We start from the raw sequence: 25,270 nt of genomic DNA, 5'->3' as shown, positions 1-25,270 counted from the left end.
GACCCTAGCCATGAGCAGTATCCTGCCCTCGCCCATAATGATACCGCAGCATAAGAACAAAATGATTAACTTCAACAATTGGCTAAGTTTCTGGTGTCATTCAAAGGGGATTCAATATCTGTCTGCCTGGGAAGACATGATCGACAAACCACACCTGTCGCCCCTGGGATTCAGGTTACTGGCAAAGGCTCTTGCCACCCCTATAGTGCCTTTTTTAGGCAAGGCTCAAAGGACAAAACCACCACTGTAATAAACATAAGCATGTAAAATCTGAAGGTAATGTTACTCAATGTTAGAAGTCTAAACCTCAAAATGCACTCTCTCGAAGCACTCCTAAAAATGGAGAACATCGAGATCTGTGCAGTAATTGAGACCTTGTTCAAGGCTCAGAGAACACCCCTGTAATACCAGGCTACAACACGTATCACACTTTTCGGCCACCAAAGCACTAAAGGCAGAGGAGTATCCATATTCACCAAGGATATTCTCACCTCCAGGCTAGCTGCCCAACACAATGCACCCGAAATTCTGCAGGTGCAACTAACACTAGGAAAGACTGCAATCCAAATTGTAGCTTGCTACAGATCCCCCACCATGCCTCAAGATTCTCACTACACCTTTCTAAACATACTAGATAATATTAAGATACAACCAAACACCCTAATACTGGGTGATTTCAACTACCCTGCCATTATTTGGGAAAACTACTTGGGTGCCAACACCTTTGCCCAACGGTTCTTGGAATTCATAAATTCCAATGCCCTGGACCAACTAATCCATAGTCCCACCAGGGGCTCAAATATCCTAGACCTGGTCATAAACAACATGGGAGATCGATGCTCCACACCAGTGGTCACCCCCTCGTTGGTCAGGTCTGACAATAGGCTAATTACCCTTTATGTCCACATCCTAACCCCCAGTAGGGAAACTTCCATAAAAAACTTCTCCAAAGGAAACGTCATGCTACTCAAGTCAGAAGTGACAAACATCATGACACCCATGCAGATGGGAACTGGAAGTTTGACCGCTGAAACCTACATTAAGGCACTGTACGAGTACATCCACTCGTGCATGAATCATGCCATTCCAAACAGAACCAAAACTGTCTCCTCCAAAACAAGGAACCCAATCTGGTGGTCCCCTGCCATAAACAAACTATACAACAGAAGGAAGAAACTGTTGCAGAAAAGAGGAAAATCCCAGGTTGCAAAAAGCTCCCTTACTAGCCTCAGTAAGAAGCTGAGATCCCTCATAATACTCCAAAGCTAGTTACAAAAATAAAATTGCCAAAGATTCCAAGGACAACCACAAGGCATTCTATAGTTATGTCAAGAATCCAAATGGCAGTGCTCAGATCTGCTCTGAGCTACAACAGAATGGCATTAAATATACTGATCCCAAGGATATTGCAAATATCCTGGCAGATCGATTCAGTACCAACTTCACCCCCCCCCCACCCCCTAAAGGGCCCATCTCAATACCAAAAGGCTGCCAAATTCCAGTACTCAAGGCCACACAGGTAAAAAACACTCTGCAAAGCTAAGAATACAGCATCCATGGGACCAGGTGACATCCCAGGCTGTGTACAACATGAACAACAAAATTAACTGGCACCTCACTAAGTGTCATGTTTAGTCATAGCCTCACTTCAGGCTTCGTGCCCAATGAGCGGGGCACAGCAACAGTTATCCCACTCCACAAGGGGGGATCCACCTTGGATCCCAGGAACTATCGTCCCATCAGTCTGACGAGCCTGATCTGCAAAGACATGAACACATTATCATGGAATTACTAAACAAAGACATTGGCAACCTTCAAAACACTGGACCCCACCCAGTTTGGTTTCGTAAAGGGCCGATCTTGTCTCCTCAACCTAAATGACTTCTTCGAATCAGTCTCCAGAGACGAGGGTAAGGTGGTCCACACAGCCTATCTGGACCTTGCCAAGGCCTTAGACCCCCCCCCCCTCTGGAATCAAAAATAAAACTTATTAAGCTGGGCATTAATCCCTACGTCACTTGATGGTTGCCAACTGGCTTACTGTCAGAACACCCACACTGTGAAAGTAGCCGACTCAAAATCCAGCTCCAGACAAGTGACAAGCGGAGTACCTCAGGGTTCAGTCCTGGGACCGCTCTTGTTTGGCATCTACTTCTCTGAAGTACAGGCCAGCACTAAGGGACTCTGGCTAACAAAGTTAGCAGATGACTGCAAACTGGGAGCCATTATCAAATCCCCAAATGATGTGGATATTCTACAAAAGGGCCTTACAGAAACAGATGCTTGGTGCCAGAGCCATGGGCTCAAGCTCAATGCCAAGAAATGTATATTTATCCCCTTTGGGAAAAACCATGTACCCATGAATTACCACATAAGTGGCAGTACACTAAACACAGAAAGTATGATAAGGGACTTAGAGACACAGGTGGACAGTGGTCTCGCCTTAGATAACCACATAGCCACAACAGTCAGAAAAACCTTCTATGTGGCACACCTCATCACTAAGGTTCATAGGGTGGTACTAGGCTATCGGCCCTAGGGTCTATGCAACCCTAGCCATAACAATTCCCTGGATATTTCTTCCCACAATATTTACTTCTCTGGATCCCTGTCTAGCAGGGCAACTGACATGATCCCCAGGTTGAATTTCCTATCTCCCATCCAATCACCAAGGTTCCTTTTGAAGAGGGCCAATGAGGCACTCTGCTTGACATGTATAGGCAGTCTATTCCAGAGTATGGGGAGTCTCTGGGTCAGGAACCTATCCCGCCAGCATGTTTTGTTCATTGTTATTACAAGGTTTAGATCCCTGGAGTGTGTGGCTCTGAGGGATTAGGATTTCTTTAAGTGGAGCATGTCCAACAGCTCAGGGTTTGACATGGCCTTGTAGGTTAAGCAGAGATCGCCTCCAAGTAGACGATATGCTACAGAGTACAGCTGGAGGTTTTTTTTTTTTAGACTGTCAACATATGGTATCTGCTTTAGGCCTGTGATTCTTTTAGTGAGGTATTTCTGTGGCCTTTCCAGCTGTTGCAGATGTTTTGTGAGGTACATACCAAACGGGGCATTATACTCTATAATGGGTCTAATGTGGACTGAGTACAGTGGGACAATGACCTCCTTTTTTCTGGATGAAAAGCCCTTAGTGATGAGGTGTGCTACATAGAAACCTTTCCTGACTGTTGTGGCGATGTGGTTATTGAAAGTGAGACCACTGTCCACCTGTGTCCCTAAGTCTCTCATCACACTTTCGATGTTTACTGTCCTGCCACCTATGTGGTAATTTATGGGTACATGTTTTTTTCCAAAGGGGATACATTTCTTGGCATTAAGCTTCAGCTCATGGCTCTGGTACCAGGCATCTGTTTCTATAAGGCCCTTTTGTAGAATATCCACATCATTTTTGGGACTCAGTAATGGCTCCCAGTTTGCAGTCATCTGCAAACTTTGTTAGCCAGAGTCCTTTAGTGTTGGCCTGTACTTCAAAGGAGTACATGCCAAACAAGAGTGGTTCCAGGACTGAACCCTGAGGTACTCCACTTGTCTGGAGCTGGATTTGGAGTCTGCTACTTTTACAGTCTGGGTTCCGTCAGTAAGCCAGTTGGCAACCCATCGAGTGACGTAGGGATTTATGCCCAGATTAGTAAGTTTATCTATAATTCCAGAGTGGGGGATGGTGTCGAAGGCCTTGGCGAGGTCCAGACTGGCTGTGTGGACTGCCTTACCCTCATCCACAGCTCTGGAGACTGATTTGAAGAAGTCAGTCAGATTCAGGAGATAAGATTGGCCCTTCACAAACCCAAACTGGGTGGGGTCCAGTGTTTGAAGATTGCCAATGTCTTTGTTTATAAGTTCCATGATAATGCGTTCCATCCCCTTGCAGATCAGGCTTGTCAGACTGATGGGACGGTAGTTCCCGGGATCCAAGGCAGATCCCCCCTTGTGGAGTGGGATAACTGTAGCTGTGTGCCACTCAGTGGGCACAAAGCCTGAGGTGAGGCTATGATTAAACATGACACTTAGATGAGGTGCCAGTTCATTTTGTAGTTCATGTAGTACACAGCCTGGGATGTCATCTGGTCCCATGGATGCTGTATTCCTAGCTTTGGAGAGTGCGGTTTCTACCCATGTGGCCGTGATTACCGGAATTTGGCAATTTTTTGGTATTGAAATGGGCCCTTTAGGGGGTGAGAGGGGGTTGAAGTTGGCACTAAATCGATCTGCAAGGATATTGGCAATATTGTTGGGATCAGTAAATTTAATGCCATTCTGTTCTAGCTCAGAGCAGATCTGAGCATTGCCATTTAGATTCTTGACATAACTATAGAATGCCTTGTGGTTGTCTTTGGAATCTTTGGCAATTTTATTTTCGTAACTAGCTTTTGAGGATTTTATGAGGGATCTCAGCTTTTTAATGAAGCTGGTGAGGGAGTTTTTTGCATCCTGGGATTTTCCTCTTTTCTGCAACAGTTTCTTCCTTCTGTTGTATAGTTTGTTTATAGCAGGGGACCATCACATTGGCTTCCTTTTTTTTTGGAGGAGAGCATCTTGGTTCTATTTGGGATGACACGATTCATGCACAAGTGGATGTGCTCGTACAGTGCCTTAGGTGCAGGATTCTGCAGTCGAACTTTCAGATCCCGTCTGCATGGGTGTCGTGAAGTTTGTCACTTCTGACTTCAGTAGCATGAAGTTGGCTTTGGAGTAGTTTTTTTAAAGAAGGTTTCCTTACTGGGGGGTGGGGGTGGGATGTGGATGTCAAGGGTGATTTGCTTACGGTCAGACCTGACCAATGAGGGGGTGACCACCAGTGTGGAGCATCTATCTCCCATGTTGGTAATGACCAGGTCTAGGATATTGGAGCCCCTGGTGGGACAATGGATTAGTTGATCCAGGGCATTGGAATTTATGAATTCCAAGAACGGTTGGGAAAAGGAGTTGGTACCAGAGTAGTTTTCCCAGTTAATGGCAGGGTAGTTGAAATCACCCAGTATTAGGGTGTTTGGTTGTATCTTAATAATTTCCAGTATGTTTAGAAAGGTGTAGTGAGAATCTTGGGGCATGGTGGGGGATCTGTAGCAAGCTACAATTTGGATGGGAAAAGGAGTTGGTACCAGAGTAGTTTTCCCAGTTAATGGCAGGGTAGTTGAAATCACCCAGTATTAGGGTGTTTGGTTGTATCTTAATAATTTCCAGTATGTTTAGAAAGGTGTAGTGAGAATCTTGGGGCATGGTGGGGGATCTGTAGCAAGCTACAATTTGGATGGGAAAAGGAGTTGGTACCAGAGTAGTTTTCCCAGTTAATGGCAGGGTAGTTGAAATCACCCAGTATTAGGGTGTTTGGTTGTATCTTAATAATTTCCAGTATGTTTAGAAAGGTGTAGTGAGAATCTTGGGGCATGGTGGGGGATCTGTAGCAAGCTACAATTTGGATTGCAGTCTTACCTAGTGTTAATTGCACCTGGAGAATTTCAGATGCATTGTGTTGGGCAACTAGCCTGGAGGTGTGAATATGGACACTCCTCCACCTTTGGTGTTCTCGGTCTTGGTTTTGTGGCCGAAAAGTGTGGTAAGAGTTGTAGCCTGGTATTGCAGGGGTGCTCTCTGCAGCCTTGAACCAGGTCTCAGTTACTGCACAGATATCGATGTTCTCCATTTTTAGGAGTGCCTCGAGAGAGTGCATTTTGAGGTTTAGACTTCTAGCATTGAGTAGCACTACCTTCAGATTTTGCATGCTTGTATCTGTTACAGCAGTGGTTTTATCATTTGAACCTTGCCTAAAAAGGCACTATACGGGTGGCAAGAGCTTTAGTCAGTAACCTGAATCCCAGGGGTGACAGGTGCAGACCATCTCTGGCAAAGCAACGTGGTTTGTCGATCATGTCTTCCCAGGCAGACAAATACTGGATCCCCTTTGAATGACACCATAAGCTTAGCCAATTGTTGAAGGCAGTCATTTTGTCCTTAAACTGTGGTATCATTCTGGGCAAAGGCAGGATGCTACTCAGGGCTAGGGTCATACCTGCCTGGGCCACATGATCCAAGAGCTCTTCCATGTCTCTTTTCATGTAGTCCAAGGAGGTACGTCTCAAGTCATTCACTCCAGCATGGACAATGAAAGGGCTTTTCATCCAGGAAAAAGGATGTCAATGTCTCACTGTACTCATTCCTCATTATACCCATTACAGAGTACAATGCCCCATTTGGTATGTACCTCACAAGACATCTGCAACAACTGGAAAGGCTGCAGAAATACCTCACTAAAAGAATCACAGGCCTAAAGCAGATGCCCTATGCTGAGCGTCTAAAAAAACTCCAGCTATACTCTGTTGCATATAGTCTACTCAGAGGCGGTCTCTACTTAACATACAAGGCCATGTCAAACCCAGTGCTGTTGGACATGCTACACTTAAAGAAATCCCATTCCCTCAGAGCTACACGCTCCAGGGATCTAAACATGGGCATCACAATGAACAAAACATGCTGGAGGGATAGGTTCCTGACCCAGAGACTCACCATACTCTGGAATAGACTGCCCATACATGTCAAGCTGAGCGCCTCTTTGGCCCTCTTCAAAAGGAACCTTGACGATTGGATGGCAGATAAGAAATTCACCCCGGGGATCACGTCAGTCACCCTGCTAGACAGGTGACCAGGGAATTAAATATTCTGGGAAGAAATAGCCAGGGAATTGTTATGGCTAGGCTTGTATAGGCCCTAGGGCCGACAGCCTAGTACCAATCTATGAACTCAAAGATGAAAATGAATTTTAAAAATGTGAAATAATCATATTCATTGAATCCTAAAAGTATGCCTACATTAGCTTTACACACACACACACACACACACACACACACACACACACACACACACACATTTATTTTGATCTAATCAAAGAAATTTCTATATCAAGTAGCAATAAGACAGCTACAGTTAGAGAAAAAAACATTAGATAGCTTAAGAAATTACTATGACAAAGTTATTATGATACAAAACAGGTAAATACAACATCCATACTTAAATAAAAGATCAAATAAAATTAAGAGAAACCCATTACAATGCTGGAATTAAAACAGCAAATTAAAGACAATAAAGATCCCGGCAATAATGGGATTACACATGAACTATACAATTACTACTAAAGAAGACATTACTTATTTTATTACACGTACTTTCTTTAAAAATCTTTCTAATATTACTCCATCTTGGAAATATTCACTTTTTTCTCCCATTATAAAACAAGATATAAGACTTATCATCAGGTTCCCGTTTTATAACCATATCTTTATTAAAACACAGACTATTCTTTTATGTCTATTTATGCAAATAATTGTCTGCCATTATTAGATGAACAGCAAACAAAACATTGTTTTGGATTCCATAAATTTAATAGATAAATGGAACAGTTTTCCATCCATGGAAGATCATCTTGGTTAATGTTAACCTATCTTACCAAAAATATAATACTATATTGGTTGACCAACAATGACTGGATATGTTAAAAGTGATGTATACTGTTTGCACCTACAGTTGTGTCGCATGGTTTAGAATGGGTAATGTTTGCAACTGAGATTGTGTTGCTATGGTTTACAGTCATTTATATAAATGTAACATATCCTGCATCATACATGACAAAGATGTTTCTTGTTTAAAAATATTATTTCGATCATCTTCTCTTTTCCCACTAAAGACTTAATTAAACAAACAATTTAATGATTTACTCTTTGGTTCCCATATAAACCAAAATTGCCTTCCGATCATCATACAAGTGGATAAATGGAACAATAGGTTTTCATGCTAGGATCTTCCACTTTTATTTGTGGTTATCAAAATGGTTGCCTTATGGTTAAATTCTGATTACTCATCCAAATGGAAAAAAAACTTCATGGAGATCATCTAGTTAAACAATACATGTATAAAAACACCCACATTTCATGGAATAATCTTAAATGGTTACTAAAGAATATGTTAGTAAGAATGCCAACACCACATCATACCACTATTTTAAATTACATTTAGGGACTTTATTTTTTAAAAATTCCAATGTGAAAAACTATTAATACTCTAAACTTCTCCAAAATGCTAGACTTTAAAAAGAAAAAAATCAAAATCTGACTTTTTGGCAACAAATGATGAAATGGAGGGACCTTTTACTATAGATTTCATTATGAATGGGTGTGATATAGTATGGGGAAGCTACACAAATAGTATGTCAGTTGATTTAATATCCAATTCAATAAAATTCCTAACACTTATTCATTTTTTAAATAATCTTGATTCAGGAAAAGATCCAGGAAAAACATTTATAGAACATACTTAAATTAGTAAGAAACAAAAAAATTACATGTAAAAACAGTTATCGGATTTCTCCTACCAATGTTCTGGTGGAGGATAAGAGATTAATATTGTCATACTCAAAGCAAAACTACCACTTCATTATACTGGAAATTGTTGTCATGGAAATTTATAAATATTTGTATCATTCACACAAAACAGAAATTATGGATAAAAAAAAAAAATTGTGATACCGGATGTTGGAGATGCAAATCTATGTAGAAAGCAGACTGGCAACATACGTTTTTTGATTCTTTATGTGGAAGGGGTCAGTTGAGCTATTGACAGAATGTGTGGCCTTCTTGCAAAATATTGTCTCTTTTTAAATTTACTATGCACTATTCAGATATATACATCGATTTTCTAGGAGGTCTCAGTTCATAAAAACATGCTTGGTGGTTTATCTACTAAGATGTACAAGAAATCATCTAAGAATAATCTTCTGCACAGAACTAGCATGCACCCAAAAAACATTCCAAGGAATGTGTTGAAGAATCATATATTAAGGGTCATGAGACTACATACTGAAACAACTCCACTTGAGAAAGCCTTAGATACTCTTAGAATTGAGCTCATAGACAAAGGCTACAGAACAGGTGATATAGATTGAGCTATGTTGGAAGCAAGAGAATGTAGGGATTCAAGGGCCAAACCTTATTTCTCTGACAGTACAACAGAGTCACCCAGACCTAGTGAACTGATGACCACCGACACCATGAGCAGAGTTACTTTAAGTTTTTCTAGTAATGGCACTGTTAAAAAGAACTGGCCCATTCTTATGGCTGACCTTGATTTATGTAGAACTATAGGTCCCTCACCTAAGTTTGCATTTAGGAACAACAAAATATTAAAACATCATTTGTGTTACAGACAGTCTCCGAGAGTACAATCTGAATGCAGGGCTACATTTTCTTGCAGATCTTGCAGTACATGCAAATTTATATGGACGGTAACTTCCATTTTTCACCCGAGAATGACGAAGACTATTGAATTTTGTTTTTATACAGATTGCACTACGAAAAATATAGTCTACTTGGCCAAGTGTGTAGAATGTGAGGGATTCTATGTCGGTAAAACTAACCAAACTTTAATGGAGAGAATCCTAGAGTAGGTTAATATTTGGAATGGGAAGTTAAGTAATGCTCTAGCAACACACTGCTGAAAATCGGGATGTACACTCAAATCCCTGGTGTTGAGCATAGTAAATTGTGGTCTATGCGAGGATGATATTTCTAATGCAACTGAATATGTTGGATTTTAGATCCAAGAAGGAGGTATAAGAAGATTACAAGCAGCTAAAGTTTAATTTTCTTTTTAAAAACTTTGCTGACTAGGTTAGACCCTAGGTGGTATTTACACTACTAGGAAATTTGGCAAGGGCAGCAAGGCATTTCACGTACTCTTTTTGATAGGTGCTATGAAATCTTTTATATCCACCAGAGCTACCACCAAATGAAGCAGATGGGCCCCCTCGGCTTAACTGTATGCTCAGCAGGTCACCATGATGACAGACACCTAATATACTACTGATGTCAAAAAAAGAATGAAGAATTGGTGGCCAGGCAAGAAACAAAATAAGGCTCAGCAGCTGGTTGCAATGGGAGACAAGATTTGCAGCAGAAATCTGAAACCAAGTGGCGTGCTAGAGGAAGAGGGATTGGACTTGGAGTCTCTGAAAACCAAGATGCAAAATGGACAGGTTTTAGGAAACCTTCACTAGAACATGAGAAAAGTGTGTTGGCTGCCATTCAATATATAATAAAGACCCTAAGGCAAACTCATGCATTTTTAATGCATGCTGTAACTACATACAAGAAACAGCAGGTGGTAAGGAAATTATGGCACCCGGAAAGAAATTCACTGTAGCAGATCATATGATAACACATGGATCATAACTATTCAAGTACAACTTTTCAAAACAGACTACAATTACTTAAGGTGAGAAGGAGTGTAAAAGGTATAAAAATGAAATGCACAATTACTTTTTAAGCAGAGTTGAAAGCTTTTTCCACACAAGAAGAACTAACTTGTACTAGTACTGAGGAAGCAATGGCAAAATTAAAGGGAAATGTCAGTATGTTATTTTGACAAAGTTACGGATACATAGGGATATCAAATTCAGTGTAAGAGGAAGAATGCGAGGGGCAACAGGAAATCAAACGGAACAGGGAGTGTGGTTTTATGTACTGCAGCAAGAGAAAAATGTACTGAAGTTTCATACTGCCATTTACCAGTGAATTAACACACACAAAAATTCCTTAAAGTGTACTTCTAAAGACTGATTATTGCTGACATATGCCTTATCCATGTTAAGATGAGTCCTAAAGACTTTAATGTCATAACAAGTCGGCTGTTCAATAGCCTCACTAGAACAGAGATGAACAGTAATTAAAATAGTGGTCCCTACACTCGACTTTTTCAGTTAATTCTCTAAAAACAACTTTGGTAACAGTGTCGATTACTTTGCAACAGCTGCCAATTTTAATAGCCCTGAAGGTTAAACAGATCTGGTGAACACCAGATACAGAGGAATGGAATAAACTTAGGAAGATGCTCCTATTATCCACATGAACTTGAGACCAAGGATATAACCATGAAACTTTTAACAAGGTAAAACGTGGTGTCTTGTGTATGTTACCTTTATTTCTTTCATTCAAGACCCAATAAGCCCCTCATACTAGGATTCAAGTTGCATCTTAATGTACTATAGTAAAGTATTATGAAAATGTATGCAATTTGTACATTTAAAGAGACATCTAACTATATATATGTTATATAATATTGCTCAACTGGAACGCTTATGCTAATTGTATTAAAAAACTTGAAGTTTTGAGAAGCTGCTACTGTACCATTTGCTCAGTATATACTAAATGGATAACGCTGAAGTATAAAAAAAGTAATGTTTAAAACTTGAACCACATACCCGTCTGAACTGCTTGGCAATAAAAAGTACTAGGATCTGAATCAATAACCTTGTCCTTATCATATGAAACAGCCAATCTACTATTTAGTCTCACAAGACAGACATTCTATAATCCTAGTTATTAACCTTGAGAAGTCTCAGTTGCTGTTGTTTCTCTTTCGGCTTTTCCCGGTTAGGAGGTCGCCACAGCGGAACTCCGGTCCGCTAATGACTGGTAGTTGATTTTTACATGCCGAGTTACCAGCCCTGACGCACAACCTTCGACGAAGGTACGCCCATTCACGAAGGTGTCCATACAGAAGACGCTCTAGCTGAGAATCGAACCGGACAGCATCTTACTGTGAGGCGACAATGCTACAGCAGCACCACCACCACGGGTTGAGAAGTCTCCGTATTAAGCAGAATTATTCATGCTGTCTTAGTGTCAACAATGGTAAGAGGTTTAAAAATGGAATATTAAACACACAGGAAAGAAATGTTTTCCCGCTTACCATAAACAGTCACACAATCCTGTCCAACCACTTTAAACAATTAAAACTTGCTACTACAGTCACTAATCAGCATGGCAAATGAAAACCTTCCCAGGCTCAAACTCCTTCCCTTTTCCCACAATACTATACATATCCTTTCTTTCCCAAATCTCTAGAGTGCTCTAGAACACTGAGCACTAGCGCACTGCATGAACTGTAGAACTGAAAATCCAGTTCCTCAACATGCTTCCAGGCCTCGAGGCTGACGGATGAGGGAAGATAGGGGAGTATGTTAAAGTGGATGGACATGGATCAAGATAATCTGTCATCAAGTTAAACACAAAGCTTTCATATCTTATGTAATCATAATCCAGTTTACCCACTTTAACTAACCATTACAGCAGTCCCACATGCTTCCTTTTTGGTTATGTCATAACATAACCAGACCTGAAGACAAACCTGAATCTTGAGATAATATCAAAATTGTATTGGCTTGCAGAAGTACACAGAAAACCCACATCACAGCTACAGAAATACAATTCACAGATGTAATCAAGAAAGCATAAACAGTAGCCACTCCTCTGATAGGATGTGCCTTTGGTTTCTTACCCAGTTCTCAAACTGACAATTTGCTCAGGTTTTCCCCAATTACTACTCAATTCATATATTGACGCAGTTGCCTGTGTATATCCAAACAATGCGACAGATACAAGCCTCTCTTGGAGTACAGAGTAAAAAGATGAACAAGCTGATGAATTCAATTTTGTCTCCAAGGTTCTTTCCCACATTGAAGTGTTAGGCCACATGTGTGCATTGTCTTAATGAAAATTCAGGTAAGGAATCTTGTAGCTCAAAACCTAGAAACTCCATTCATGACAACTTTATTGAGAAAGTACTTCATTTTCAAGAGTGTCTTCTTTGTAGACAAGTTAGATATACAGACTAAATACAACTTCAATGAAGAATACCAAAGGCCAAAAACAAATCGGAGACAAATAAATCAAGCATGGCAGAACTTAAAAGGCATCCTGTTGTCCAGAGACTGCCCTAAAAGGAAAACTTTGTCTAACTGTTATTCTAAGTCAACGTGGATGAAAGTCTCAAGGTATGCAGGGTCTCAAACCATTATCAAAAGTGGAGTAACCATGTAGAAGGGATTGAAGGCAAAGGGGAGATTTGCCAAGTGGATGGTCAGAAGGGCCTTGAATGGTTTAAGTGCTACAGTTTTTTTCATGAGGTGAAGCTAAAGCAGTGGGAAGGACACTTGTCAGGGACAAAATGGAACAACCTCTGCCTTGCCCTGTATAATTTTCAAGAATTTCACAATAAAGGGAAACGGGAGGGGGTGACATACAGGAGTTGTGCTTGCAATTCCTGAAGCACAGCATCCCTGAAGTGAGAAGTAAATACTTTAAAGCAAGGCCTGCCAAAATGGTGGAGGAAAAAATTCTCTCCACTGAAAAAAAAATATAGGATCACCAATGTGGCATCAAAAGCTCATGGACTTCCAAATTATTCCTTTTTTTTTGCAATGTACACATTACTTGGAATATAGAGAAAAAATGTGGACACAAATGCAACCACTGAGGAATGGTTCCTGAATTATCTCACAATGTAATTTTTTTTATATTTCCTTTCTTGGACTGGATATATTTATTACTGACGTCTACAGGATGTTTGTGCAAAACATACATTTATAAAAAGTTTAGGGCAGCCGTAGTGGTGCAGCGGTTAGCGTTGCTGCCTCACAGCAAGAGGTTCTCTGGTTCGATTCTCGGCTGGGGTGCCTTCTGTGCGGAGTCTGCATGCTGTAGGTGGATTGGACACTCTAAATTGGACCTAGGTGCGAATGCATGCATGTGTGTGCCTTCTGTGGAAGGTTGGGAACTGGGCTGGCAACTTGACACCGTAAAACTCCAGTGCCAATCATGAGCGAACAGGTGATCCGCTGTGGCAACACCTAACCGAAAGAAGAATACATTTATAAAAAGTTTCCATTTTGCACCAAGTGCTGCTCTGTACATGTACAGAGGGAAATAATTATACTGCCAATGGAAAGTAAAGAGATTCTTAACTTTATGCCAGTACAGTCCTATTGTTAGTTGAATCCAACTCCTCATGACCTCAACATAAATGGCACATTAAAGTTCTTGTGAATTAATATGCATTACTTCAGTGATGCTGTCTATTCACCTTGGACCCTGGTATCCTTTCTTTTTTTGCCCTCAATATTTCCTAGCATTGTGTCTTTCTAGGGAACCCAGTCTTTATTATTAAGTGGCCAACATGTAAGAATCTTTGTTCTCCAGAAGTCCTGAAAGTAAAACAGTCTGGACTTATTTTAAATTAGGAACCGACAGGTTTGATCTTGCAATCTGTGGAATTTCAGACATTGTTTAAAAGCACTGATTTTTTTGTTGCACAGCCGTACCAAAAGCCCAGCTGCATGCTACTACTGAAAAACAATAGCTTTGGCTATATGGACTTTTGAAGATAACGCCATGCAATGCATTGCTATTAAAAACATTACCTAACAATACATTTCCTTCCAAGGAGCAAGCATCTTAATTTTGTGGCTGCATTTACCATCTGCAGCATTTTTTGAGAATGTGTGTCCTAGACCGGTATGAGCTAAGCACTAAGCACCATTCTGCCTTCTCCAAGGATGATGCCACAATAGGAACAAAAATAAATTTTAATAAATTGGCCTAGTTTTGGGTCTCATTCAAAGGAGGTACAATATGTCAATCTGGGAGGACATAGCAGATGATGGTGTGCACCTGTCCCTTCCAGGGCTTCAAATATTGGCTAAAACTTTGTCCACCCCTACACCACCTTTGATTAGGCATTTCCACAATACTAAACCAAACCAGAATTATTTAAAAGGTGATACTGATAAGTGCCAGGAGCATAAACAAGAACTCTACTTCTCAGAAACTCTTCCGGCCTCATTGTAAATGTACATGTAAGTACCTGGACATGGTTTAAATCTGCTAAGGGCACCCCAGCAGTGCAGGACTAGAATGTCATCAACACATTTAGACCAGATACTGCGCAGAAAAATGACAAGGTGGAGGTGTCAAAATTTATATCAAAAACAATCACAGCTCAAGGCTAATCAAGCATTGTAGCACACTTGAGATCCTCCATGTACAACTCACAATATGAAATACCCCTCACCATAACTTTGTGAGCTATAGGTCCCTCTCTAAGACCCAAGAAATCCATATCAACCCAACACCACACTCACGGTAGACTTCAACTATCCCTCTATAAACTGGGAATCATACACAACCTCAAACCTGCAAGCACAAAAAGATTGCTGGATTTTGTCAAAACAATGACCTGGACCAGCTAGTCTGTACACCCTCTGAGGACACTAACATCCTTGACCTAGTCTTTACGAACATGGGGGAACATGTCATCCCACCTCCAATTATGGTGTACTTACTCTTCAGGTCTGAAGAAACGTCAGGCTATCCTGGAATTTTTAGAGATTGTTCCAAGGAAAACTTCCTACTTTTAAATCACCCTCTGGCAAAATTTCAAGCTTCTCCAGTCCAAAGGAACACCACTACCTATGTGGAGTTATTCACAAAAAAACTTCACATTCATATGTATACAGCTGCACAGAGGCATTAGTGCCTACTGCAAATAAGCACAGGACAAACACAAAAAACAAGCCATTCTGGTAGAATTCCAACATCAATAGGTTATATAACAAAAAAAGAAGAAATCATGGCCAAAAATAAAAAAATGCAATGCCCAGCAAGGCAAGAACACTCTCAAACTAAATAAACAACTCCGGGATGAATTAAGTTTCCAAAGCCAATTTTGAGGTAAAGGTAGCTTCCCAGGCTAGGAACAACCACAATGCATTCTTTGGCTATGTCTGAAACCTCAAAGGCAAAATACAACAATGTACCAAATTAACTGTATATGAAGACACCCATTATGAACCAGAGGATACAGAACATCTACTGGGTGATAAATTCAACTCCCAAATGTACTCACCACCACCTCTCTAGAAATATCCCCAACCTCTCTAGAAATATCCCCAAACATAGTGCCCCCAACTATCAGTAAGGAGCAGGCCCTCAATGCATTCAAGGCCAAAAACACCGCATGGATGGGACATAATATTCAAGGACACCTCCTTAACATCAAGGTCACAAAAATCACTATTTAACTGTAGTCTCCAAACAGGCTTTATGTCAAGTGACTGTAGAAGTACAACTGTTATCCCTCTGCACAAGGGCGGACCATTCACAAACCAAGAAGTTTCGAACACCCAATACAGGGCAGCAAGGAATGAACAAGTAAAAATACAGACCACTCCAAAACAAGTCCAAGGAAAGCCAGCAAAGCAGGAACAAACAACTTTAATGTCGACTAAGCGCTTTCACCAAACAACTGTGGCATCATCAGAGTCATGACTCTGATGATGCCACAGTTGTTTGGTGAAAGCGCTTAGTCGACATTAAAGTTGTTTGTTCCTGCTTTGCTGGCTTTCCTTGGACTTGTTTTGGAGTGGTCTGTATTTTTACTTGTCCATTCACAAACCACTAAAATTAAACACATAAGTCTAACAAGCCTCACATGTAAGGCCATGAAAAGAATAATCATCATCATGACAAATCACATAGGACACCCTCAGACATTGGCAGGTCATGCCCACTCAACTTGGTAGACTTCAAAGTCACAAAACCAATACATGAAGGCAAACTGGTGCCTACTGCCTACACTGATCTGGCCAAAGTATTCCACAATACCTTGTTCAGGCAATGTAGACAAGCTCACAAAATTTGGTATGAAACCCTATGTCACCCGCTGGATAGCCAACTGACTCACAGACTAGACACAAGATATCAGGATAGGAAAGTCCACCTCCAAAAAAGGCCAGTCACTAGCGGAGATCCCCAGGGCTCAGTGCTTGGACTGCTCTTTTTTGGCATCAACTTCTCTAAAATCAAGGCCAACATCAAAGGCTTCTGGCTGACCAAGTTCTAAGATGTTTGCAAACCAGGCGCAGTCATAAAATCCCCACAAAACATCCTCCAAAAAGGCTTGACACAAACTAATAACTGGAGTCAGTAAATCAAAACTCCATGCCAAAAAAAATTATAAACATATCTTTCAGAAAGACAACCATACCTGGAAATTACTGCACTGATTAACCTATGATAATACATACACTATCACTGTTGTAAAGAATTTGAGAAGCATGTAGACAATGACTTGGCCTTTGACCATATGCCTACTGTGGATAGGAAGTCATTCTACACTGCACAAGGGTATGGCATCTAGGTACAAATGTGTCACTGTTTAGTTGTACTCGGCCCTCATTAAACAAATCATGAAGTACAATGCTCCCTTCAGTATGTACCTGACCAGGCTTAAGCAACAACTAGAGTAACTACAGACATCCTTTACAAAAGAATACATGGTATAGACAAAACTTCTATGTGGATGGCCTCAAAGCATTACCCTTGCACTATTACTCATATAGACTGCCAAGAAGGAATTCATTCCTAGCCTTCAAAGCCTCCTCTGATCCAATCCTTACAGCTCTGATGCTCATCCACAAAACAAACAGCATTAGAAACACAATCCAAGTACATAAACTTTGTTTGCAACATAAATAAGACATGTTTAAGGGGCAGGTATGCATCACACATTATCCTTTCTCTGGAAAAGGCTTCCTGTCCATGGGAAGCAGAGTTCCTTCCTGCACTTAATCAAGTGCAACTTGGATCTGTAGACAGCAGAATCATAAATTTACCCCGGGTCTTGCCACCTATGCCACTATTAAAAAGAAGTTTATAAAATTATTGATCACCCATAGCCAAGCTATACCACCAATAAAATGAGTGGTATCAAAACATGTTTCAATATATTTTGGAAGGATAGTTAGGCATAAAAAAGCCATTTAGGGTTATTAGCCAAGTAATTTCCTATTAACCTATACAATTTTACCCACAACTCAAACTCCCAGATTTTTCATTCGTATGTTTGGTCTGTTCCTCATAGCATTTGTGATTTTCTGGCAAAGATTTGAGAATTGAAGTCAATAAATAATGACAGAATTGCGTTTCAGAAAATGCATGTCAATGTAAAACCTGTTAATCGACTTTCTAAGTTGGTAAGAGCAATATTTTAAAACTGTCCCAGATTTTGGGCCTTTGTCCAGATTTCTTAGCCTTTGATGTGGAAAGGTATATTTTTACCAAGAGACATTTTTTTAACTTCATCTCCACGAAAATTCAGTCACCTTAACATATACATTTTCAAATGCTGCTCACACACTAATTAAAAAAACCACACATGATACGCATTATGCTTACTCAGTGAACTTTATAACTAGACAGATTATACATTCTTTTGACTGGTGGTTATTAAAAGTGCCATTTTTGAAAGCCTGAACCTAAGTTTGTGTACTGATGAAGAGCACTGCAACCAATACGAGAGTCTTGAAATTCCAGTAATAAACTACTTATTCAGCATATATGTAGTTATGCTTTCAATGTGACATCCATAATTAACTGAATTTCTTAATGTTAACATTTCATTGCACATTTCTACCATCAAAATAAATGGTCTTAAAATATACTACTACACAGTATCCTGTCACCATTTAGTAATTTTACACTTTGTATGTTACTATTACCTACTCAAACATTTACTGTTGTATACACTGCAATAAAGTACGTTTATAAGCTAGGAAAACACTGCCCCAGAGAGCTGCATTACAACACTATGTGGGTCACAAGAAGAGATGTAGGTTCGAAGACATAAAATAAAGCCTATTTTTAAAATCCCACAAGGTATCCCATACACTGTCTAATGCCTCTACTTCTACTCCATGCAATCACAGTGAATACAACTGATGTTTATCTGTGTGTGTGTACGTCCGTTCGTGAGTGTGTCTGTCTGTCACTGATTTTTGTATAAAGCAATGAAGAGCAATAGGATAGTCAAGATATGTAACACGTGTGCAGTACCTGACGTGGTTAATCCACACACAAATTAGTAGCCTCTACGGCACAACTCACGGGCATGCTACTACAACAGTGAAGTCAAATGTTAGGGTGTTGTCCTTAGGCTATTATATGCACTGCAGAAAGGTATTTTAAAAAAGAGCAAAACAGAGAAAAATATCACTGCAATAATGGCAAATAAATTTACCAAGATGCGAGTTTATGAGAAACGTACAATACGCGAAAAAACATAAATCATAGCAGCGAATCTGAACGAGTTCAAACATAATAAACATTTTCCAAGTGACAGTGCAGTACACTATGTTTAGAGCACTGGGAATAGACACAAATCTATTTATGGACTAAAACATCCTGTTGCAGACACTTCCAAATGATTAAATACATTTTAACTTAATAAGTAATTTCTGAAATGATGCAGCAACTACCTTTAGAAAGGGAAAGCATGCTTGCATGAATTGCGGCTATCTAGTTATCAAGATTAAAACTATATTTTAAGGATGCTGAAAGCGAATACCAATTGGGTGATAGTTTAAAGGAAAAAATGTAAAACGCTTTTTTGTATTCCGCTATAAACTACAATTAAATCCTATAATATTGTTATAAGCTTGCTGCACATAAATGACTAGTGGAAAGAAAGACAACATGCCAATGCCACAACCTATTTCCGTTCAAAATAAAAATGGAAAAAACAAAACACACAAACCTACATCAGAACTTGTTTCACAAAACGTATTACAAGCAATGACATACAACGTTAAAAATATCTCTATAATATGAATTTATTACTCTAAGGGGCCTATAATGTAAAACTATTTAACAATTACAAAACTGAAGAACGGAAATATAGTTAATAAAATTTTAAATAGTGTTACTTATACAACTAAATTTTACATAACCTCAAATACTTACAACATACCAAAGGAACAACAACAAACTCATCCCATAAACTGAAATGATCGGTGCTGGATAATGCAGCACCAGCTCCTCATTACAAACTAACTTGCTAGGTGCAGTCCCGCCTTTCGCGTCAGGAATTGAAAAAGAAGGCCTGCCTGTGGGTGTGTTGAAATTCAGCAAAGGATGAGCGACCTGTCTATCATTCATGTTGGTTTGAGCGACTCAGGAAGTTGAAGCAATGGTTTTGCTTCACCGTGGTAACCGCTTACTGAAAGATACACACAGTACTAATACATGCTCTTCGCAGCCGCTGAAAAGTTAGTGCTCGAAGGGGGCTATCGAAATAGTTATTATTAACATTTCCTATTCGATCGCATTCGGCATAGTTTTAAAAAGTCATCCACTTGCTGTTTTTAGCGAAATAAATACATTGGAGTGAAATCATCCATGTGTACAAAATGTGGAACAAATTCACTTCTTAAAGAAAACTTTTATTACCAACCAGCAAAAGGTGTACAATAAATTCAACATATGGCTACAAATGAAACATGCCCCACCTTATGTAATAGCCAGTTTCGTTCTTCTACGTTATCAAATAAGTTTATCTATTAACGTCTCATACTCCTTTTCTCCCACATACCCCTCAACTGTCCAGATTTTTGACATATTTTTGGTCATTTCCTTATAAAATTGGTGGTTTTCTGGCAAAGCACTGGTGATTGAAGTCAGTAAATAATGACATAAAATTTGAGTTTCAGACTTCCTATCCTTCGGAAAATAGACACTAACACAGATCCAGTTAATCTTGCAACTTTCTAAGTTTATAAAAGCAATATTTAAAATCTGTCCCATTTTTCTGCTATTGTCCTCCAACTATTTTAGGCTTTGTCCAGATTTCTTGCTGTTAGAGGTTGAGGTATGTCCTGCAACACTTTGCAAAAATTAAATACCATGTTCATGGGTAGGGAAAATAACTCTGTAAACTCCTTTTATACTTATTTCCTTCCATACACTTTTTCTCATCATGCACTCATCAAGGAATCAGTATAATTAAGCCAAGCAGATATTTTTTAAAAACAAATAAATATATATAGGTCTCCACTTCCTGTTACCCCAGCCTATATTGCTTCAGCCAGTTCGATGGTTTCACTACTCCACAGACAATTTCTTGTCTTCCAATTCCTTGTGATCACTTTCTTTGTCAGCCACATATTAAGACCAACAAATACTGGTTATATTTGGGCAAAAGGAAAAAAAGGGGGGGTTAGAATTAGCATAGAGGTTAAAGTATTTACCTTACAGACAGAACGTGCAAGCTTTGATTTTCAAATAGGATTATTAGGTAGGCTTAAAATAGCCCGCATGGGTAGTTAGCCTAGTACGGAGCAGTAGTGCAGTGGTAGCATTGTCGCCTTACAACAAGAGGTTCTTCAGTTCGATTCTCGGCTTGGGTGGGTTTCCTCCCCCGTTACAAAGACATGCATCTGGAGTGTTTCTCCCCAGGCATCCACTGAAAATTGGCTTTATTCCAAGTCGGACTTTCCCGGTTAAATAAATAATCTATGAATAAACCAAATGAGTCTGCAAGACTGGATAGAGGTTAACCATTGTTTCTAAAGGCTTTAACCAATAATTGTTGAATTCCTTATTAAAACAATCTAATGTTTCTAAAATTGAGGTAGTTAGTCAGGGTTAGCACAGTGGTTATGCCCTTGTGCTAACCCTGACTAACTACCTCAACTTTTCTCTGGGTACTAATCACCATACCTGTATAAACTAGTTACTTTTCTGTTAACCGTAAAGAAAGTGTGCTCCTATATTTAAAAATGTTATTAGAGATATCTTTGAATGGCTAACCATAGCTGAAATGTACCATGATTCTGTTTACAGAAATGCAATGAAATGTAATGAATGGCAAAATATCTGTAAATGTACCTGCATTTGTAAATGTCACATAGTAAAATTGATAGTGTGTTTTGTGGAGCTTTTCTCCCCGGGCCTCTACTGAAAATGGACATATATGCAGTTGGACTAGCCTGGTCAACAAATGTAAAATAAATAAATAAATAAGCTTGATAATCCAAAAAGACATGGATCCATGTTCCTCTCCCACCTGTTTCACACCCTCCTGCATTTCTGATTTTTCCCTGGAAATGGTTTCCCTAATCTCTCCATTGTGTAAAAATACATGCAGAGACAAAACCAGGCAAAAAATCTAAACCTTATAGTCTTGATCTTATATACTTAATAATTCCACAGACCTTCCCCCAAAATCTTTAGTGCACACAAAGTAATTACTGTGCCACTTTCATCTTATTTTCCAACAGAATCTTACCGCCTTCTGTATTTACAATTAACACCACCTTCTCTAACTAACCTGTTTAATCCACTCTTTCAAAGCAAGTGGAAATGGAGAACACCTGATGCCTACCTACTATATGACTCACCTTCTAGCTTAACATTTAAGTTATGTCCTTTTCTTCCGGAGAACTGGTCCCATACCTCTGACCCCAGATTTATCCTGCCCTTATATGCCAATTGATAACGATATTTGAGATTCATACCAAGCACCAAAAGCCTTCTGTGTGGAGTCTGCATGTCCTCCCCACAGTCGAGTGACGTTAAAGACATGCAGGTAGGTGCGAGCATGAATGGGCATGCCTTTGTTGAAGGCTGGGCATCGGCTGGCAAATCAGCACTGTAAAAATCCACTGCCAATCATGAAGCTGACCGGAGTTCCGCTGTGTCGACCCCTAACCGGGAAAAGCCGAAAGTCTCTTTTATACTAAGCACCAAAAGATATTTTTATCTTGACAATATACCTGTCAACTATATGTAGGTATTATTTGCTCAAAACGTTTTACTTCTCAACTTCCAAGATGGCTGCACACTGAGAAACAGCTTAATTTCAGCTCTAACAGTGTAAGAACAGAAAGTCAGAAAAGGAAGCGAGTGAATTTGTCTTTTGGGGTAAATTTTAGTAACTGGCTAGTGAGTGCACTGTCTGGATGCCAGCAAAAAAAAAAAGGAAATTCAGAGAACCTGAAAGAAAATCAAGCACAAAATGTGAGGAGAAAACATTGGCTGGGAAGAATCCTGTAGCAGATCAGCAAAAAGCAGTTCAAGCTCCAGCTTTGGAGTAAGACACGATTTTCAGTAATTTAGAGGAAAAATTAGTCAAATGTGCTCAGAGCTGATTAAAATAAACAAAACACTGAAGGATTATTGTGACGATGTGAGGTATTGCCAGCTATGCCAGGAGAAGTAGGGCAGTGGATGTGTGACATATGCCAGTATAGATAGCTGGAATTTTGTAAAGAAATATTTGTCATTTATATATCAAACTGATTTGTACAGGTGCTTGTTTTGAAATGTATTTGTAAAGCTGCTCATGTTAAAAATGTACCAACAGTGGGTCAGTTGGACAGAAAAGAAATACACCTGTATGTCCGACTGTCACTCGTCCAGTCATGATAAAATAGACGTGTCTTTGTGGGTTCTGTTCAAGTAGCTTTATTATGCACAAACACATCAGGATTGAGTCTTAATAACTTTAACCTTGATAAACTTATAAACAAACTAGCTGTTACACTCATATTCTCATTCTCTGGCTGCACTCTCAAAATGGCAGTGAAGCTAGCGCGTGCTTGCTATTTATATGCACATGCCAACCTTGAAATGCTTCTTAAAGGTACAACACATACACACTATTCTAAATCCTCCCTCTTTGAAAAATCAGTCATGCAAATTTGATTACATCAATTGACATGCAATCAATACAAATAATTCTTTGTCATGCAATTATACAGAACTAAATACATATAGACAATTATGTCTAGGTTGCTTTGTATTTCACACTAGGTCTGGAAATACAACCAAATTGTGTGACATAGAAACTGGAATTAGGTCTAGCAACTGGGACTGCCTCTGCTGAATGTTCAACTTTAAAGACATCAGGAACATCATCAGGAATGGAAGTAGAAGTTAACACATGTTATGGAACAGGAACATTGTCTGGAGTGCTTTGAGATCTAGAGTCTGTATCACAGGAACAATGCTGTGATATCGATTCTGGTACAGAAAGAAGATGTCTGCTATTTCTCCTGCACTCCACACCCTCAGATTCTATAATGTACGATCTCGGCTTGGTACATTTACCTGTTACTTGACCAATCCAGTCGAAACCTTTCACCATTTGTATCCTCACTGTCTCTCCTTCTTTCAATGGATGAAGAAATCTGCTCAATTTATCATAGCTGAACTTCTGGAAAGAGTGCTTTTGAATAATTGGGCTCTAATTGTTCTGTTGTTCTTAGCTTTAGGCCTCAACAAACTGGAACTAATAGGCAATGTTGTTCTGCTTTGCCTGGATAAAAGTGTCTGAGCAGGCGAGCCAAGTACATCATCATGGGTTATGTTTCTGAGATTAAGTAAATTCAAAATGCCATCAGTATTATCACACTTTGACCTCTCAAGTAATTGCTTTTCACTCTGTACTGCACATTCAGCTAGTCCATTTGACTGAGGATATTCAGGACTGCTAGTAACATGTACAAAGTCCCATTCTTTTGCAAATTTCTGAAACAACTGACTAGTAAATTGAGTACCATTGTCAGAAATAACTTCATGTGGACTACCATGGACTGAGAAATGACATTTCAACTTGGTGATAACAGTAGTGGATGTTAGATTAGGAAGTAAATCAATCTCAAACCAGTTCGAATAAGAGTCTACCAGCACTAAATAATGCTGATTGTTCCACTTGAATATATCAGTGGCTACTGTTGACTAAGTAGTTCAGGAACTTGACTTAGCTGAAGTGGTTCTTTTTGCAAATGCAGTTTAGTACTATTGCATACTGAACAAGAAGAAAGTACTTTATCAATGTTTTTTACTAGAGAAGGCCAAAATACTACTTCTTTCAACCTTCTTTTGGTAAAACCTGGGTGACCCTGATGCAAAATCTGTATATATTCATGTTGTAAGGAAGCACAAACAATTCTAGGACCTTTGAAAATAATGCCATCTTCCATCAACATCTCATCTCTGTAAGGAAAATAAGTTTGCACTTCAGGTGGTACACTCGATTGTTTTGACGGCCATCCAACATTAATGTAGTGGATGAACTTTTGCAAAATTGGATCAGTCTTTGTATGATCTCTCAGCTCATTGAGTCTCATGGAAGAAAATTTATGCACTTCCATGACATCAAGTTCAAAATTCTCTGCATGAAGCTGTTCCATTGTATTTCTAGTCGATCTGGATAAGGTATCAGCCAGAAATATGTGCTAAATTCTTGGCTAGGCTTGTAAGGGCCTCAGGACCAATAGCCTAGTAACTTCCTATGATCCCATGATCCTATGAAAGAAGTGTGCCTTTTGTATAGACCATTTTGAAGTTGAACTTTTGCAATTTGAGTATCATTCTTTGTAATCTCGTTGGAGCTGAATGCATAGGCTTCTTTAGAATAGTAACTACAGATTGGTGATCAGTTTCAATCTGAATAGCTCAACCATATATATAATTATGAAACTTTGAACATGCAAATACTATTGCCAAAAGTTCTTTCTCAATTTGACCATATTGCATTTCAGCTTGGGTAAGAGATCTAAATGCATAGGCTACTTTTCTGCCTTCTTGAAGAATAA

At 39.4% G+C, this 25,270-nt stretch overlaps 1 protein-coding gene across 1 annotated transcript in view; it reads right to left on the bottom strand.

Moving 5' to 3' along the window:
- Nucleotides 1-19,742, bottom strand: part of NEK1 (NIMA related kinase 1) — a gene marked incomplete in the record, with an annotated part of 3,475,820 nt that extends 3,456,078 nt beyond the window's left edge. The window contains 1 exon segment of the mRNA XM_044062568.1: nucleotides 19,642-19,742.
- Between the last annotated feature and the right edge of the window lie 5,528 nt (nucleotides 19,743-25,270).

This window comes from Protopterus annectens, chromosome 2.part1 (genome assembly GCF_019279795.1).
Source record: "Protopterus annectens isolate FY-2018-M chromosome 2.part1, PAN1.0, whole genome shotgun sequence".
Classification (NCBI taxonomy): domain Eukaryota; kingdom Metazoa; phylum Chordata; order Ceratodontiformes; family Protopteridae; genus Protopterus; species Protopterus annectens.
Note: the sequence above shows the minus strand (reverse complement) of the source record. Positions and strands in the feature narration are given on the sequence as shown.